The 18,636-nt window shown below is 32.7% G+C and overlaps 2 non-coding genes across 2 annotated transcripts; both read right to left on the bottom strand.

Moving 5' to 3' along the window:
- Positions 1–14,972: 14,972 nt before the first annotated feature.
- Trnaq-uug (transfer RNA glutamine (anticodon UUG)) lies at positions 14,973–15,044 on the bottom strand. The gene has a single exon. It is a non-coding gene; the product is annotated as a tRNA-Gln (tRNA).
- Positions 15,045–17,122: 2,078 nt separating this feature from the next.
- On the bottom strand, positions 17,123–17,194 carry Trnaq-uug (transfer RNA glutamine (anticodon UUG)). The gene has a single exon. It is a non-coding gene; the product is annotated as a tRNA-Gln (tRNA).
- Positions 17,195–18,636: the final 1,442 nt, after the last annotated feature.

Raw genomic sequence — 18,636 nt, forward strand, 5'->3', positions numbered from 1 at the left:
AGCGAAACAACAGTAAAGGGCACCAGTTTAAAATGATCTCTACAGAATCTCGTGTTTAACCGTCTTATATATACTAAAATGATTTTTGTCTTATGTGTTTACGATTAGAATATCTGTGAGCAACAAGTTATTTCAAAATTAGTTTTTTTTTATAATTAATATCAGGATTTCAATAAATAAGTTAGGTTGTATCGATTTGTCTCTTTGCTTTTACCTTAGGCGGCAAACAATACTAGTGTATTTAGCTGCAGATTCACAACTGAAATCATAGTCATATATCGCTATACATATCGCTCATTGAGCAAGTACTCAATGAGCGATATCTTTTTTGTAATTGTCAAAATATATAATTAAACATTAAACAACAACAAATAATAAGTTATTTAGTAATCAGACTTTATTAAAATAAGCAATTTTATATACGTAGTACTATAATATAATATTTATACGTACAGAAATGATCTTACCTTAATAAATATGTAGTAATTTACATGATTAATATTATTCTAAATATGAAATAATTATTATTATCATTTAGTCCATAACTATCCACTGTTTGAAATCGTCCCTCCTTGATGGCTTCCACAAAAGGAGATCTGCCGCTTTCATTCGTTTCCGGTTACCTTTCGAATTTCGAATTCTTAATTCGAAATTCAAATGAATGAATAATATCACTTTTTAAAAACATTTGTAAATAAATACATATGTTTTTAAAAGTTTTAGTTATAATTAATACGACTATTATTCGGTTCGGATTTTTTTTTCGGTTGTATTGGCCTCTTTGTATCTCAGAGGTCTTGTTAATTTGGTGATCGTACGGATAGGAGGTGAATGTAACATAGTAGGTAAGAAGCGACAATTAAGGTTGCTAATGAAACGGGGAACACTTGAAGACGTTGGGGAATGATTAACAGCGTATTTTGTTTGTGTCGAGCGTCTGATTAATAACGGTTTTGGGGTTACGTTACCAAAAATTTGAAACGGTATCTTTTAACTACTCGTCAGGGATGTTGATATTATATATTAATATTATAGTATATATGTAATATTAAATTTGTATGAAGAGAAACAATGGTCGCTCTTTGTAAAGACGTATTTCAAAAGTGATATGTACAAAAGAAAAATAAAATAGAATAGTTTTTTTTTAATTTAAAATATAAAATTAAAAGTCTAGGAGTTTCGTGCATAGTATTCCTAAATACTTTATCCGTTTATAAAAGATTCACAGTGTCCAAGTACAATTATTGCTATGTAAATGCCATTATGGAATAGTTTTAAATATTATTACTGTAATCTTATTTGAAAGTTCTTGAAAAATAATGAAATGCATTCGAAATACTAAAATATGAAAACAAAGTTTTCAGTCTCTGGGGATTTGAATGGTACAAATAGGATTAGTCGTTTAAGCACTAGTATCAATATCAAAAAGGTATATTTTTGATATATTCCAAAAAAAGTTTTTTATTAAGACAGAAAAACAAATCGTCAGTATAAAAAAAAATATACATATCCATTAGATATAAGGTTGTTGATTGATTGATTGATTGAGAGTTTGATGATTGAGAGATTGATGAGTTTAAGTAATTCATTATTAAGAATATATCCGTCATACTTGTGAACGATTAGACCATTTCCTTTTAATAAAATCGCAATAGGCTATCCTGGTGGTCACTTTATTCTCTTATTCAGCTGATTTTCTTGTCAGTTTTTCTTAGTTCGAATACACTGAATTGACGTTAGATTTGACATATTATATGTATGTCTGTAATAGACCAACATCAATAAAGATATTTTGATTTTTATTTCATTATTAACTTTGGTGCAGACGTTCGCATTATATACACCTGTCATTTAGTCGGCCAAATGATTTTGTTATCTATATGGCATAAAAAATATAAAAATAATCTGCATAACTTTGAAATTCGAACCCCATTAGTGACGCGGCAACATTGCGAACACTTGTTCACCACTCTTTATACCGCCTCTATTTGTTTGCCGCAACACGACCTAATCCCGGGATTGTTCCGGGATAATCCGGGATCACGAATCATGACACTATTGTTGTAAGTGTGAAACCGACACAAATAGGTCTATAGCTTTGGCCGCCCCTGGTCTATTTCCATTGACGGAATTAGTAAATTAATTTGAGACTAATTTTCTACGCTACTAAGTAGAGTTTTGGTTGACGCTTCTAATAGACAGCGCGATTCTGAAATACGAGTCCCTTTTTGAATTTGGAATTCGTTGACACATTAAATAGTGCACCTTAATGTCATGGCAATAAAGTTGTCTCTAATGATTACATTTTTATTCTGCATACGGCGTTTTGGTATCGAGCACTTCTTTATGCGAGAACAACGGATGTGCATAGGCCTTTTGAGTGAATTTTTATTTATAAAATACTCATTGTACACAGTTAATAACGAGATTATTATTGGCGAACAGGGGAGGTTTGTTCAAATATTGGCCACATTTGTTTAATGGAACGTTAAGTTTGCACTTCTCATTATGACTGTTTCAATGTTGTGTTTGGTAATTGGTATATTTATTTGGCCAATACTGAATTGGTGGACAAAATAATAACTTAGTGTGGTAATATACCGACTTGCATAACACATTGTGAAAAGAATTTACCGTAGTTTGTAGTAGGTAATATCATATTTTTTATTACATCTTTTCATAAATATTACTAATATTAATAATATTTATGAAAATATGTAATAAAAAATATTCAGTAAGACTTGGTCTAGTGGTTTTCAACCAAAAAAACAATAACTTAAACTAAAAAAAAATCTAAATTCAAATCTGCCGCCAGAGAAAAAAACTTTTAAGTGTTTGTTTATATTTCAGTCTGACTGTTCGGTAAAAGAAACATCAAATAAAAAAAAACAGAGAAATAGGCTCGAAGAGAGAAATACCTTGCAACGTCAATTCAAATATGGTATACCCAGCGATATGTGGGCACGTGTCTAATTGTCCACGTTGTGGTAAACACATTACCACAACGTGGACAATTAGTATATAACTACCCTATCCGGGATGTATATGTAGTTAGGATTAGAAATATTTTTGATCAATAATTCCTTCTATTACATTATACTATCCTCCTAGGATGTTAAGACGCGGACCTACACAAACATTTATCATGTTTCGCGTACTTACGTTACGATGTCGCAAATCGAAAGCAATTCGCGTAATGGCCGCCGGCATTTACCGCGTTCTACAAATAAAAGTAAATTTACATCGCATTAAAGTCACCGTGCGATGCGGTGCCGCGCCAACGGCACCCGCGGGTGTACTCAAATGTGCGGTAATTATCGAACGGTCGTCGCGGCGCGGCGGAGTGCGGTACGAACTTCGCCCAAGAGTTATAACCCTTAAATTTCATTTAGTCGTTTATATATGAGATACCTGACTTCCAAATTTAATGTATAATTGATAATTCAACGTATTTCATACCTGCTGGATTAATTATGTGATTTTCATCGCTATTATTTAATTATTTAATTACCAAGACATCTACAACATTTTTCGCAAAAGGTATTATTTGAAACACACGATTAATTTATGTAATTTATCGACGCAATAGATTTCCGTTTCCATCAAAAGTTATAAATGTTAATATTTTATAGTCTTTTTAATTTAGAAGCATTAAAGTCATCTCCTAAGCCGCACCGAAATAGAAATTAAATTTTAAATTAAGAACCTTATTAAGTGGAGCTGCTGTCATAAAAAAATCACGAAGTCTTTTGAGAAATAATAAATAATAATAACATTAAATTAATTGAAGTACTTTTCGAAGTTTTTTATTTACGTAAATGCAAATGTTACTTAAAAAACAATGTCCGATATTAATATTAATACTAACTTCAAGAGACAGTACCATGTATATAATGATGACAATAAATAAGACAAAGAAATAAAATGTTGGCGCCATTTTTGAAAATACTTAGAACAGTGCAGTTTTGATTATATTACCGCGTGCAGTTTCTTCGTATCATCAACATAGAGACTTAAGGCGAAGCTCGTAAACGTGCGCGTTAACGTTACAGGCCGTAACGTTTAGTGGTTGTTTGCATAATGTTGTTCACATTGTCTGTCCAGTTGCATCGTGGACTCGCGGTGCATGTCAAATTATATTGGCTTTTAGAATTGCTCCTCTTGGTCTCCATAAAGAATGTACTAAAGCCAAAGGTTGTAGTCTATGACCGATAAATATTATTGGTGACAGTGTCTGTATTTAAAGGAACATAGACAGAGGAAGTAATTTGACATAAAACTAAAAATAAAAAAAATATTTTGAACTATGCCCACCCATAACGACATGTAAACTAAGGTTAATCAGATTTTAGATACTATGGATATTAGACAACTCATTTATATATTATAATAGATTATTACCTATTTTCGATGTTCAGTCCTATTCCAAAGGGGAACGAAATTATGATATCCTGAGTTGAGATTCGAACTCCTAGCTATGCTCTTAGTAAAAGCCGTATCCTCCAGGCAGGAGTTGGCCTTCAGCCGCTTTGTGAGTCCTTCCGACTTGAAGTGCTCTAACCATGTACAAAGCCAAATAAGATACTTATAAAAATAATTGCGGCGAGACATTACATCTCTGAAAATACCTCTATCTCTACCGCATGTATCACGAAAAGTATTTTGAGAAATTGTTCAGATTAATACCAGCTGCTGAATTTCACTATCGGACTATCCGCCAGAAACTAAAATACCGTCCTGATCATCGAGATGAAGCAGGATCATCAACCGTTTTTCCAGAAACTTTTTACCGTCCACAACCTATTTTAGAATTACCTTTCAGCTATGGTATTTCCGAGCCAATATATTATATATTCTTTCAAGAAAAGACCTTATTCTTTCTTAAAAGACTGGGATCGCAATTGCAATTCCCCTGTTGTTGAGGGTGCACATGGGTCGCGGTAATCACATACCATCGGATGAGTCGCAAGCTTATTTGTTCCATATGCTATAAAAAATTTGCTAAGTATTGTAAATATTCATTTATTCTATTCTCTCTGTCTACTCTGAAAAGGACATACAGCAGTTAATATAGATAGACAGACATAATTATAAGAAAACAGTAACAAGGATTATCATTTCAATGATAAAGTTTAGTGTAATTTATATACTAACATTTATAGACGAACAATATATAAATGGCAATAAAGCTGAGTACTAGCAACAAATCAATATTGCAAATTGTTCGAGAAGCCAATTAATCTCTTGGTCTCTCTAAATCTTCCTTAGTTGCCGGCAGATGGCTCTGAACACGCGAACTGGCCGCAATAATGTCCCATAAAGTAGATAAATTAAATAAATATCCCTATCTACATTAAAAATGTAAGACTTTCTTGATTTATTTTGCTATAGCACTAACTACAGTTATAGGAAGTGATGTGGACTTTTCTAGTATGAGTATGAACCTGTCTTTAAGCCTTATACCCTAAAAAGGCTTGTAAGTTCGAATCTGACAGATATTAAACATTGATTGGTGATTATACGAACTTACAAGAACTGTATAAATAATTTATACGATGACTAGAGTATTATTTTCATATTGTACTCACCTCATTAAATTCTTTGTCATATTAAATAGTATTAAGTTCCTACAGGATATGAATAAGCAAATTTTACGAACTGCAATTTCTTGTTTATATTTCTAAAGTCAGTCTAAAGTATTTAGATAACACAGCCATCCTCTTAGAAATAAGTGAAAATTTGAGATCTACTTGATGTGTATTTTCTTAATTTTTTATACGTACATAAAAAAATCACTCAATAGTGCATTTGAATAATATATTATTACAAATAAAAGCTAATTAAAGACATATGATAAACATCATAAACGGTATTTTCATTTAATGTTACACAGATACCTATAAGTAAACAATGTTAATAAACTGGCTTTAAACATAAAAGAAATACAGTTGAGTTTCTTGCCGGTCTCAATGTAATCTGTATACTGAACTGGACGGTAGGGAAAAGAATATTAACATAAAAAACTTGGCATTCCTGAGCGGTCCTACTTGAACAAATTAGTTTTTGATTTGATTTGATGGATGACATTAGCATACAAATAGACATCGGAACGAAACTGGAAAAAATTCGGGTGCTTCTACCTGACTAAGCTAACCCTAAAATGCCCTAAAAATTACAAGAGAGCATCTAGCTTACTAAAGCTAACCTTAAAACGGTTTCGTACCGCCCTACAAATTACAAGGCGATTCATGTTGGCCCTCAAAAGTAAATCAGACCGTAAGCATTGCATGCTAGGGCACCATGCGAGCCGTCCTATGGGATTGAAACCCCATCAATTATTCTTGCTAACTATCGTGAACATTATCTGTTAGCAACGCCGTATGTCTACGTTAGCACCCGATAATTGGGGCAGTTAAATTAATATTTCAAGTTGGGAAGGTAATAATGAGAATATAGAAGTTAGTTTGGGCATAAAGGAGAATGTACTAAATATACACTAATTTTGATGATTTAATTGCTATGATGTTGGTATTATAGTCATTAATTCAAAGACTAGGGTCTTTTCAAAATTTTCTGCATAAGTAAGTTCTGAAATTTGATATGGTTAGGGCGAATTGATAGGTAGGTATCATAAAGTTCGGTGTAGGTGATTTTGTATATATGTAGAGAACAGTACTTCTTTACATATCGCAAAGGTCGCAAACCTCGTCCTCGTGGAAATAAAATAAATAAAATTTCTATAATAAAAGTAGTCTCAGTTACTCCTTATAACATTAGCTATCTGCGAGTGAAAGGGCCGTCAAAATTGGTCTAGCCTTTTCAAAGATTAGCAAGAAGAAACCGACAGACAGATATTTTTTATTTAGGTACCGTATATACTTACATATGACATATATACAGTTCAATTATACTTATATACATTGATTTTTTTGTTAATTGGAATGGCAAACAAGGTTACGGCTCGTCACCTATCATGCATGAATGGATGGATGTCACGTTATCATGTGACACCCATGATACTATTCAAGCATTGTCATTTCAGAGAACTAAGATGTCACATCTCTTATCCTGTAACTTCACTGCCTAATTTATTACATACAACCAAAACAGACCTAACAAATGAATTGCTTGGTGGCTGCAATAGGCGAGACTGAGGTATCTACGCAGACGATTTTTTACCTCTGCTAAATAATCTTACATAACCGCAATATGCCAATATTAACTGAATGTTCAATGAAAAGTGATTACTGCAGTAAAAAACTGGATCGCATAGGGTTTTTATATGTTGCCATAAATACGACAAACCTTGCCATATTTATGATAAGCAATTTGATACTAAGTGATAGGGCGATAAAATTTATTTCATCTCTCGTGCGTCATACGTTATATTGTCGTATAAAATACACGATTCCAAATGGCATTATGATGTTATTATGTATTGGTTGTATTAGATGATGAGGACGAATCACCGGTGCCACAGACATATATACATTATTTGTATGTAATTGGGACAGCGAACAAGATGACGATACACCTAATGGTAAATGCCAATTGTCGTTTAGTCTGTATAAATACACCACCGACATCACATTGTAACTAGACCTATAAAAGAAGGAAGAAATAAAATTTATTCAATGCATACAATAGAAATTTCCTTCTCTTCAAGTTGTTCTAATGCCTGAGGGTTGTGACAGTTCCACAGATTTACTTTCTCTTTGTTAACATACCTCCATCTGTTTCGGTCTTTTGCATAATGGAACGTGCTGTCCAGCGATGGTGGATTTGGTTATTCTTGTAGCTACGTTCTCTGGAACCGTCCATCCTGTCTGTGACCAACAACTGTTCCAGTAAGTTACTCTTAATATTCATAATATATAGAAATGATAGAATAAATAAATAAAAAGAATCTAGAGAGAGAGAGAAAACATTAACCCAAAAATGTATAAAGGAGTCGAACTTGTAACATTGTTGGTTCTATATTCATAACCAGAAAACACTTTATGAAGACACAACTACCGTACCTGTTCGATAAACTGTAGGTATCTGCCACACGGCATTTGAATATAAAAAAGGCTATGACAAAAATGATTGATTCTATATATTGATGTGACGTGTCGCATAAAATATTGATGCGTTGAAGCCGTAAAAGACGCCCCGAGTTTACATTCGGATGACCATCAAAGCTTTTTGCATAATTTTCCGCTTCCACGCACCTTGATTCTCAGGAGTGGTCATAAAAATTTTTAGTGATATACGATAGGTATTTCAGGTTGGTATTTTTGAAATCCTTGTGCCACGTGTAGTCTCTACATTAGTTTAATTCTTTATTTATTATATACTTATGTATATTCGGTTTTTTATGAAACAATTAGATATAGGAAGGGTATATTAGGATATCTATTTTCTTTGTATATAATAAAATCATAAAATCGTAACATTTGGTTCGCTTGTGTGTTAAGATTTTAAGTAAAACCGGCTGGTGGAATTAAGATGATATTTTCATAATAATGGGATAAAATAATTAATTTTATTATTTCAAATACGCCATCTATAATTGTATTAATAAGATTACAGATGGCGCCGTATACAATAAATATTTACAATATATATTGTCGTTTGATTGATCATATTTAGACATGTCGCCTCCAAATATACACTGGCTCGAAATCGTGGACTGCAGTAGTATCTATTGTAGTACCATCACAAACCTCCAAATTCAACCTACTAATTACAGATACTTATTTCTTTGATAATTCTTATGAATAAAAATATGTTTTATTGAGTATTATATTCGACATCTACATCGACAAAGCGAAATTACCTATACTGCATAGGTAATTTCGATTTTCGATATAAGTTTGAAAATTATTGTACCTTCATCAGCGATTATGTCCATTAATATAGATTATATAGTTTAAAATTAATTGTATACTATGGAAGAATATGGTATCATTGTCAAGTTGTGTAACAAACTACTTACCGAATTTATTACTTCTATATTCCATATACCTAAACTTGAGTTACTTCTACCTATTTTAATGCTGTAATTTACACTTAATAGAAATTATTTCGTGCTGTTAGTATCAGTACCTAAATATCAACCATGATTCAGACTATCATTATTGCAACATTCATTTCAGTGGGCTGGAGAACATGTCCAATTTTTTCGATTTACGGCAACACGTTTACTGCCTACACATCAAATATAAAGCAGTCCACTGACGGAATGGCATGTTGAGCCGATGCATTTTATCCAAAAATAAAATTTTTGTATCCGACAGCTAACTCATTGTTCATTTAAGCTTTAACACTGCTCTATCGTATCGTGCTAATTTGTTTTTGTCGATCTCCAGAGGTGTGTCGGGTTGACTCAACACGAGCAAGACCACCAGAACAACCCAACTAATCTCATTTTTGTCAGGATCCGACTGAAAATTTTTGGCCCAATATGATGTGAATAGATTGACATTAAAGAATGCATATACCAACCAATACCACTAACCAAATAAGTTGGTAACACGTGATTACTACAATTGATCTAATACTGTAGATGATCATAGGTGGTCATCACTGCCAGCCTAATAACAAGACTAGCAAATGCTATGGGTCCTGCAAAACCCTCCTTTATGAATACAGTACGTCAAAAAATTATTAGATTTTTTTACTTTTACAAGTGTGAACAAGTGGTAATTTCAAAACCACCGAACTTAGGAACCCAAGAACAAACCTAGCTAAAACATCTTCACAGAATTTGCTACAACTCCGAGCTAGCTTAATCCGGCACTGGTGACGATAATTGCTTACCATTAAAAATCCGCATTTGTTTTTTATAGTACAAGAAATTGTATCGCCTAATTGGGTATCAAATTGTAACGTCTATAGCCGCCTTATGGCAACTCGCACAAAATACTCTCGACAAAAACCTAACAGGGATATTGGTTGACATTCTATCACACGCGCATTCTTCAATAACAATTCTATGTAGGGGCGCACGGGGGTGGTAGCGGGGCGTTATTTGAATGCTCCGTGCTCGCCTGTAATTGATTCGTCGTGGTGCTCTTTGAATTTCAATTGAACGATTAAATTGATATACTCGTGGTGCGAACTGAATCAAATCGGAGGCGGTTCAACTTGGCTCTGAGAAGTTGTACTAGATCGGTGACAGGAATGGCGTCTTAATTATTTTTTTTATCTATTGCGAATTGCGAGGGATTACTAGCACTGTGGAGTTCTTGTGGAGAAACTGTAGTGATAGGACCAAGGTATTGTACCTACTATATCATATACATTATTAGTAGTACTACATTCCTGGTGAATACCCCAAAAGTTACTATGTAAAATAAGTAATCTTTATATATGTAAAAATTTGTTTGAAAGAGCAACAGTCAATTGCCTTGTTAATCCTTTTCGGGTGAAACTGCATTCTGAGTGAAATAAAATGGTAATATTCCATGAATTTAAACAATATTAATTAAATTAAAGAAACGAACTATTCTAAAGTGGTTAAATTTAAGTTTATTTGAATAAGGTTTTGTATTCTTTTTCTATTATTTTTTCGTTCGGTATGCAGATTCAGGCAAGAAGAATGAGAAACAAAATTATTGGTCGCTTATTAAAATAAATGTTGTACAACTTGCAGTACTCTGAACTATTGTAAGACCGTCATTAATTAAGTTTTTATAATGTAATTATAAAATCTGGATACTTAATATTTCACTTAAGTATTTTTTTAATATCTAAATAAATTTTATTAACTATGGTACAATCCGCTTTGTAAATTTATTAGTTAGCGCAGACAATTTTCAATGGTAACTCTCGTTATGTAAGTTACATAATGGGGAAATCTATTACCCGCTCTTGAGATTACGATATATAATTATGCAGGTAATTGTTCTAATATAGTACTAATATACTGTAATTCTAATATACTATGTATCCTGTTTAGTGATTCTGTTACCATAAAACTAATATTCTTCAGTATGTAGATATATCAAGTGAATTTCTCCCGGAAAGCCTTAACAAATCAACTTATACACGGATCTCGCTCGAACATTTAAAAAACCCGTCACGACACCAATGAATTGAACTGTCTTGGGAACTTCAAGAGTATTACCAAGTTACATTTGCAGTCACCTTGGTGCTGGTGTCTTCGTAAATTTGACATTATTCACAGGGAATTGTGTAGTTCCAAATTTGGCCGCATTCCACAGTAAGTTGGCCGAAGAATTTACATAAAGATGGCTACCGGTGTCGCGGTGCGAGTTTGAGGAACATCAGAATCGAGTTAAGGAGAGGAGGGTACTTTAAAACTGTCGCCTCGTTCACAGACGTCGAATCCGTTTAGAGTTTTCGGGAAATTTCAAGAGTGATAGGGATGTGATGCTGAGATTATTATATCGATGAAATAAATATTATATTAATACGATCACTTTTAGTTTTATTGAAAATTAGGACCATTTGTAGTTATAGTTATTTCTTTTTAACGAGTTAAAAAAAATAATTTTAGGAAGTATTTATAACGTATAGAAATATTTATATATATTTCTATTCTACATTAGAAATTAAGAGATATTATTAGATAGATAAATTATTTATCAGTATTACATACGTTCTACATATATTTTATGTTAATATAAGTAAAATGGCAACAGTAATACAAGTAAAATGTATATACCATTCAGATAGTACATTATTCTTAAAATAATTTCGACTCAATCTTTAGAATTCAGTAAAACTATTTCTTTTTGTTCTCGGCTTATCCTCAGTAAGAAACAATAGTATAATCGGATTAGTTTGAAGATGGTAAAAATAGTTTTAAAAATTGTAATACCACAATCGACAGTATCGATATCTTAACGTATCGATATATTCGTAACCTTCTTTGGTAACACTACCAATAAGGGGCGTCCAAGTATCGTATTGAGTTACCTACGCGCCCTCCGCCACCCAATCGCATCAGCCAACCCATTATGATACCCCATCGGTTGAGACTCTGGTAATCTTGGTATTTACATAATGTCATCCTGCTGTAGCCACTTGAAGAATGATTGTCAATAAATCATAATTATAATCTTTTATAGAATTTGGTGTTATTTTACGGAAGACCATTTCATTACTTAATGGATTTGTATTAATTTGTATAATTTCTCTAACATTAGTATCTGCTAGAACACAAATGTTCAGTGTAGAAACCTGATCAGCGGCACCGAAAGCGTTATGACCTTCTCCTTGAGTGATCAAACTCTGATTGTTATCGGAGCTTAAGTGTTTTATCTCTAAACGAGGCATCCACAGACATGGAGTCTGAAAGCCTAGAGCCTAGTATTGACAATTCAGCAACCAGATTACGACTATATTGCACAAAATAATACAAATCCATTAAGTAATAATTATAGTTATTAGGATTGAGAGTTTGTCACATAATTGCCACACTTCCATGTGTGGGTTATTTTGCCGACCTTGATGATCTAACGGTCTAGTACACCACCTCACTTCCGATACTCGCAAATTCGATTTACCTCATAATGTAAATATTTTTATTCATGAGTTTGATTGTTCGTATTGGTCTGGATGGTATTTACAAATAAGAATGTATTTAAATATTTCTATCAGTTGTTTAGTACTTATAACAGAAGCTCTGCTTGAGCTTGCCACACAATGGTTTTGTGTGTATTGTTCATATTTATTATTATTATATTTAGAAAGTCGTAAATCTAAAATATTTGGCTTACCTTTTAAAATACTTTCCCTGTATTTTACATATTTTACTGCATTTAAGATATCTATCAATTGGAGAGAGTGACAATATATTATAGTTTTGCAAAAAGTTCAGATTACTGTTCTGTTAATAATTATTTCTGTAGTTGTATTTATACAAATTCTCAAGACTTCTGTCGTATTTTACCTTTACCTATTTAGTCTAAGTTGTTTCTTAGACTTTGTGGAACCCAACAATAACATGCAAAATAGAACTAGAATTTAAAAGCAACAGCGTTGATATTCCAATGTGAACATACAGAAAAAGCCAGTGAACCTCTGCTAAGAGGAAACGGGTGTTATTTTGAGTGGAATAAGAATTTCTATCCATAATCATACATTGCAATGTTCGGAATTGAGACTGTAGCGGTGTAGTGTATTTTATCTTTTATTGCCGTGGAAATAGGGTTTGTTTCGACTTGGTTGCGATGTAAACCAAATACGACAGAGAAGCGATGGCGACACGACTCAATTTGAATAAATTTGATCGCGTCTGCGGAGCCATTGTGGATGCGATATCGAAAAGTGATACCAAACGTGATGAAATTGGGTACGACTTGCGGATTATCAACACTTCCACTTGAATTCACTCTGTTTTCAGTATAGCAATGAAAGCAAATAGCCACAGAATGAAGGCGGGGAAATCTTATACGATCTTCAATTTTAACCGACTTCAAAAAAGTACAACATTTGATTGTATTCTTATGTTCATGTCTTAGGATATTTTTGAGTTTCTGAAGCTGTTGTTAATCAAAAAGAGTTTATTTCATCTGAACTACATACAAAGTAATTACTAATAAGGAGTAGAAAACATGGCGGTATCTCTTTTGAAATATATGGCATGGTAATCATCGCTGGTACATATGACAGGGAGACCATGTCATCGAGTCAAGCCCTGATAACTCTCGTGGGTTGTCTATTCTTGAAGACTACAGTATCATTTTACTACCGCATCTCAGCTATATAACCAGAACATAGGATTAAAAGTAATCAATTTGGTAACTGAAATGGATAAGGCAAAAGTAGTCACGCTTGAAGGTGATTACCTACAATGTACAGGTACAGGGGGTAAAATATTTATTCAATTGTTTTTTATGAATTGAATAGAGATATACAGTGAAATAAGTGGCTGTAAGATCACAAATTTGCCACAAAAAGTAATTTAGTGAAATTTCTTTGTTATAAATATTTTCTTATAGATCGTAGTAATCAATGTTTGTATCGCATTTATATATAAGGTTATCGTAACTTGACGTCAATTATAATTTGTTTACGATAATATTACATAGTCAGTTATTTATATACTTAGTATTGACAATCAATATTAATTAACACAAAGATAGAGAGAGAATAGTCAGTAAAACTATTTTAGAAACTTCTCTGTTTAAGACCCCTGCAATGATCCCCCATCCAAATCAAACGGGGATCGTGATGACGACGGTCAAAGACCTAGCAGTGTCTTCAAACTAATGTCGTATCCGTCAAGCGGGAGTTGACCTTCAGCCATAAGTTCTTCTGCGGGTTTGCAGTATCATCTGCTTTCGCCCTGTCCGGTGAAACCGTAAAGGCCAGAAATATCTGGCCTTTACGGTTTCACCAAACTGTAGCCTATGTCATTCTAGAATAATAATTCTAGAATGACATAGGCTACAGTTTTGTATATATATATAAATATAAATATAAATAAATTTTCCTAAAATTTTTTCTTTATTTCTTATCATTAGGGGTATAAACAATAGATAACAACTATTCTCAGATCTACCGAGTATATGTAAATTATTGTCAAAATCGGTTCAGTATTTTAGGATTCCATCGCGAACAAACAACGTGACGTGAAATTTCTAAAGATAAAAATCTTTATTTGTCCCAAATAATAAGATCTTAAAAGAACAACGCAAGTTTCTTGCTCGTTATACTTGTAATTTCTGAATGAGTGGTGGTTTATAAAAATAAGTATGACTATTCAAAAGTGCTTAAATGTAAGTTCATTTGAATAATGATTTTTTTATGCTATTCCCTTCTACAGAATTAATAGAGTCAAATTCTACTAATAAATTTGATTAAGGAAATAACTGATAATTAATTTAAGTAGAGTAATATTTATCTCGTATTCAATATAATACATATTTGTATTAGAAACACAGATAAGAGAATATTGTAGATATGATTTAATCAAACTCCTAACGAAATACATTTTCGGCTAGCTATAAAATAGTAGGTTCCACCGAGATTTGAACTCGGATCGCTGGATTCAAAGTCCAGAGTGCTAACCATTACACCATGGAACCTCTTGTTTTGTTGCATGAATTTATTCTACACTTTCTTATTGTACTGCGTTTGATGCGACAAGTGATCACGAAGTCACGACTTCTAGAGGTCAGTATGGCGATAGTGAAAGGCATCTCATTTAGCAAGTTGTATATGAAAAGGTCAGTGTTCGTACATCTCTGTTCTGCTAGGTATATTGAGTTTAAATATTATTTACTAGTAGCTGGATCCGGCTTTGCTCGGGTATTCATATCTTTGAAAGTTTCATCTATTTCATGTCAGTCTAGTTTCGCATTACAAATAATATGGTGATGAATATGAGGACAACTTTGAATATGAATGTATCTCCATTTTTGTAATGACCATATTCAGTGCAAATATTTTTTTTTTATTTGGTGCACCCGCCTGACCGTGTTGGCGGGGCACCAGTGTAGGATGATAAGATGAGCATGATGTTAGTCGATTAGCCCAACGTGGCAAATTCAACAGCAAATTATCACGATGGTTTTCAGTGGAAACCCCGTGGAGGTCAACCTGACATCGTACATAGCTAGCAATCAGTTCACCCCAAAAGAGAAGGGAATTATTAGTTATGTGGACAGTATTACTGACAATTTTATTCTCCCCTGGAGCTGGTGACCAGTGGAAACCCTTAGGAATTGGCTATGAAAGGTTTTTTGAAAAAGCTTATGGTAACTGGAAAAAATATATTCCTAGTATAAAAAGTCTTAATAACCGATAAATTGTTATTTATTCATGATCGATGAATTTATTTTTGAAAAATCTCATGGCAAGATATGCCTTGTATAAAAAACTGCCTTAACAAACGATAAATTATATATTTATACATGAGATTGCTTTCCTTTATTAAGTTTCATTTTCAAATGGGAATAATCAAATAATCACAAGGTAGATAAAACAAACGTACAGCTCATGATACTCGCTAATTACGTGTTTTAGGCTAATGTAACATTGATTATTCATCATTTATTCGCATAGCAATCATTTATTCGCATTTCAGCACACATGCAATAAAATAATTATTTATTTAAAAATAAACCAAGTATACAACTAACCAGTAACAAAATAAAAAAAAATCTATTGTATAATATTACTAATATATAACTTCTAATACAATATCGACTCTATACACTTAACTATCATCAGATGCCAATAAACAGTTATTAGAAATTGCACTTTCATCCATGACCTTCTTACGTCAATAAGTCTAATCATAATGACGTCATAAATCCTCCAGGGTCGGACTTAGGGCTGAAATCTCTCAATCTCGCGGGGCCGTGCAATCATCAACGTAGAGGCCCGCGGTCGCATCAATTATTCACAATACTGATTGCGTCCGAGACGCACGTGGATGTCCCTGAATTATATATGGGCGGCGATACTGACCAGTCAGGGCTGGATTTGGGTGTATAAATAAAAAAAACTAACATGTTTGTTCATTGATAGCCGAGAATATGATTTTAAATTTTTATTTCAATTTTAATAAATACATTATTTGCACAAATAATTGTCCTTACTGGATGAGGAAAGCGGTGGAAAGGGACATATGGAGAAATTAAGAGGAAGCCTACGCCTTAGAAGTTGTGAATTAATATGGTTTTAACTAAATTGTATAGGAATAGATTAAAGAGAAATTTTTATTTTATACTTATAACAATGTATTTAAGTAAAGTCTTTTTTATTTTATGTTACAAAATTTAGGCATAAAACTAAATAATTAATAATCTTAATTGGAGATCCATAGACATGATCGTTACCACTGCCATCATACAATATAATATGTCGCTCGCCACATACCTCACTTTGCTATTTTTGTGGTTTAAGGACAAATACCTTCGTATTTACCATGTAATTTCACTGCCTGTATATAGTTCAAATAGAATGCAGACTGTAAAACTTACTGCGGAAGTAGTACACATATTTTGTAGAAACTACAATAATTTACAAGCAGTGTTTTACAAAATGAAATTTTAAGCATTTTTATACTTACAAATATTTTCTTACGTCGTGATAAACTAACTCTAATGACTGATAGAACTGATTTGTCTCGGTGCCAATAAATATCGCCAAAAATAGCAGGTTCCACCGAGATTTGAACTCGGATCGCTGGATTCAAAGTCCAGAGTGCTAACCATTACACCATGGAACCGCTTTGTGAAAGGTAACGAAATTAAACCCGCTTTATCTTTAGCTACACACATAATATGATGTATCAACAAATATTGTGTGTGCACAAGTGTTAATTGGTTATTTATGACCAAAAAGATTTATTATATGTACATTGATATTAGATTTATAGTGGGTATTCATAGAGATTGCCATTATTCTTTGACGTTATATTTGATATATTAGTAAAATTAGTTTTATTGACAGAGTAGGTTTCTTCTTTTTATAGGCATTCCATTAGGTGTTTTTTTTTTTGTTATAGATACTAAATTTTAATAATTACTTCTTCACTGCTTAGACTCAGCGCTATCTGATTCCAGTCTAAGCTTACCTTGTTGTATGGATACTAGATAAATGATAGATTTTTTTACAAATACATACAAAATATACCTACTTCTAAATTAAGAATGTCGTAGAGTAACCACGTTACATGAAAGCAACTCCCAATTTAGCATACACATATTTAACAAAATACCATTACATATTATTTTATTAAATATTTGTATCACTTAAATTTATTGGTATTACTTTAATAGTCCAATTTTTAACGTAGAGCGTGGTTAAAAATAGGAGCACGTAATTGGCGTAGAAGAATCTTGTAACTCTTTGCTAGAATCGACATAGCCAAACTATTAACATTTTTTTATATTATTTTATACCTAATTAGTAAAAAAATGTAGTAGTATTGAGTCAGGATTAAACCCCCGACTATAGGAAGCGACATGTTAGACAGCTAGATGACTGAAGATCGTACACTATCTATCTATACCAGATCGTACACTATGTTATTAGTAATAATAATACGATCTGGAATTGATTTGTACAATATTCTAATACCTATAATACAAATAATAAATTAAGTACTAATTACTTAAATGATTACATAAAAAATACAAATATTTTATATAAATCCTATTTGCAATGTTTTGTCATCCTTCCTAGTTCGCCCCTGGCGTAGAACAATAGCAGAGATCCCCAATGCGTCCCTGTGTCTACTGCGTGCTAACAGGCGTTTAGCGTCCACTCGACCCCTCGAGAGAGAACAGTTTGCTGGCTCCTTCCCGCTTTATTTCTAAATCTAACAATTTTTTTTTCTTCTGTATGTACGTACGTTTGTAATCAAATTGACTCGAGGTTCACCCTACTGAATATTTGTTAAGATAATTCTGAATTTCTGAAACTTAAATAATAAATAGTTAAAGCAAATCTTTAGTAAGTAAAGCAATTCACTAAAGTTATAAAAGTGAATATTGTGAAATTGATGCCTCAGAAAAACTACTGGATGGTTTTGATTGAAATACTCGTATTGTACAATGATATATCGTATTTCTTGGAATGGCAAAGTAGCTAACGACTCTCTTGATGGTAAGTGGCATATTATTTACATCACAGCGTCACGTGACGCCTGTGGTAGATTAATCTATT

Source organism: Achroia grisella, unplaced genomic scaffold (genome assembly GCF_030625045.1).
Source record: "Achroia grisella isolate CSIRO2021 unplaced genomic scaffold, CSIRO_AGI_Agris_v1 utg856, whole genome shotgun sequence".
NCBI lineage: Eukaryota > Metazoa > Arthropoda > Insecta > Lepidoptera > Pyralidae > Achroia > Achroia grisella.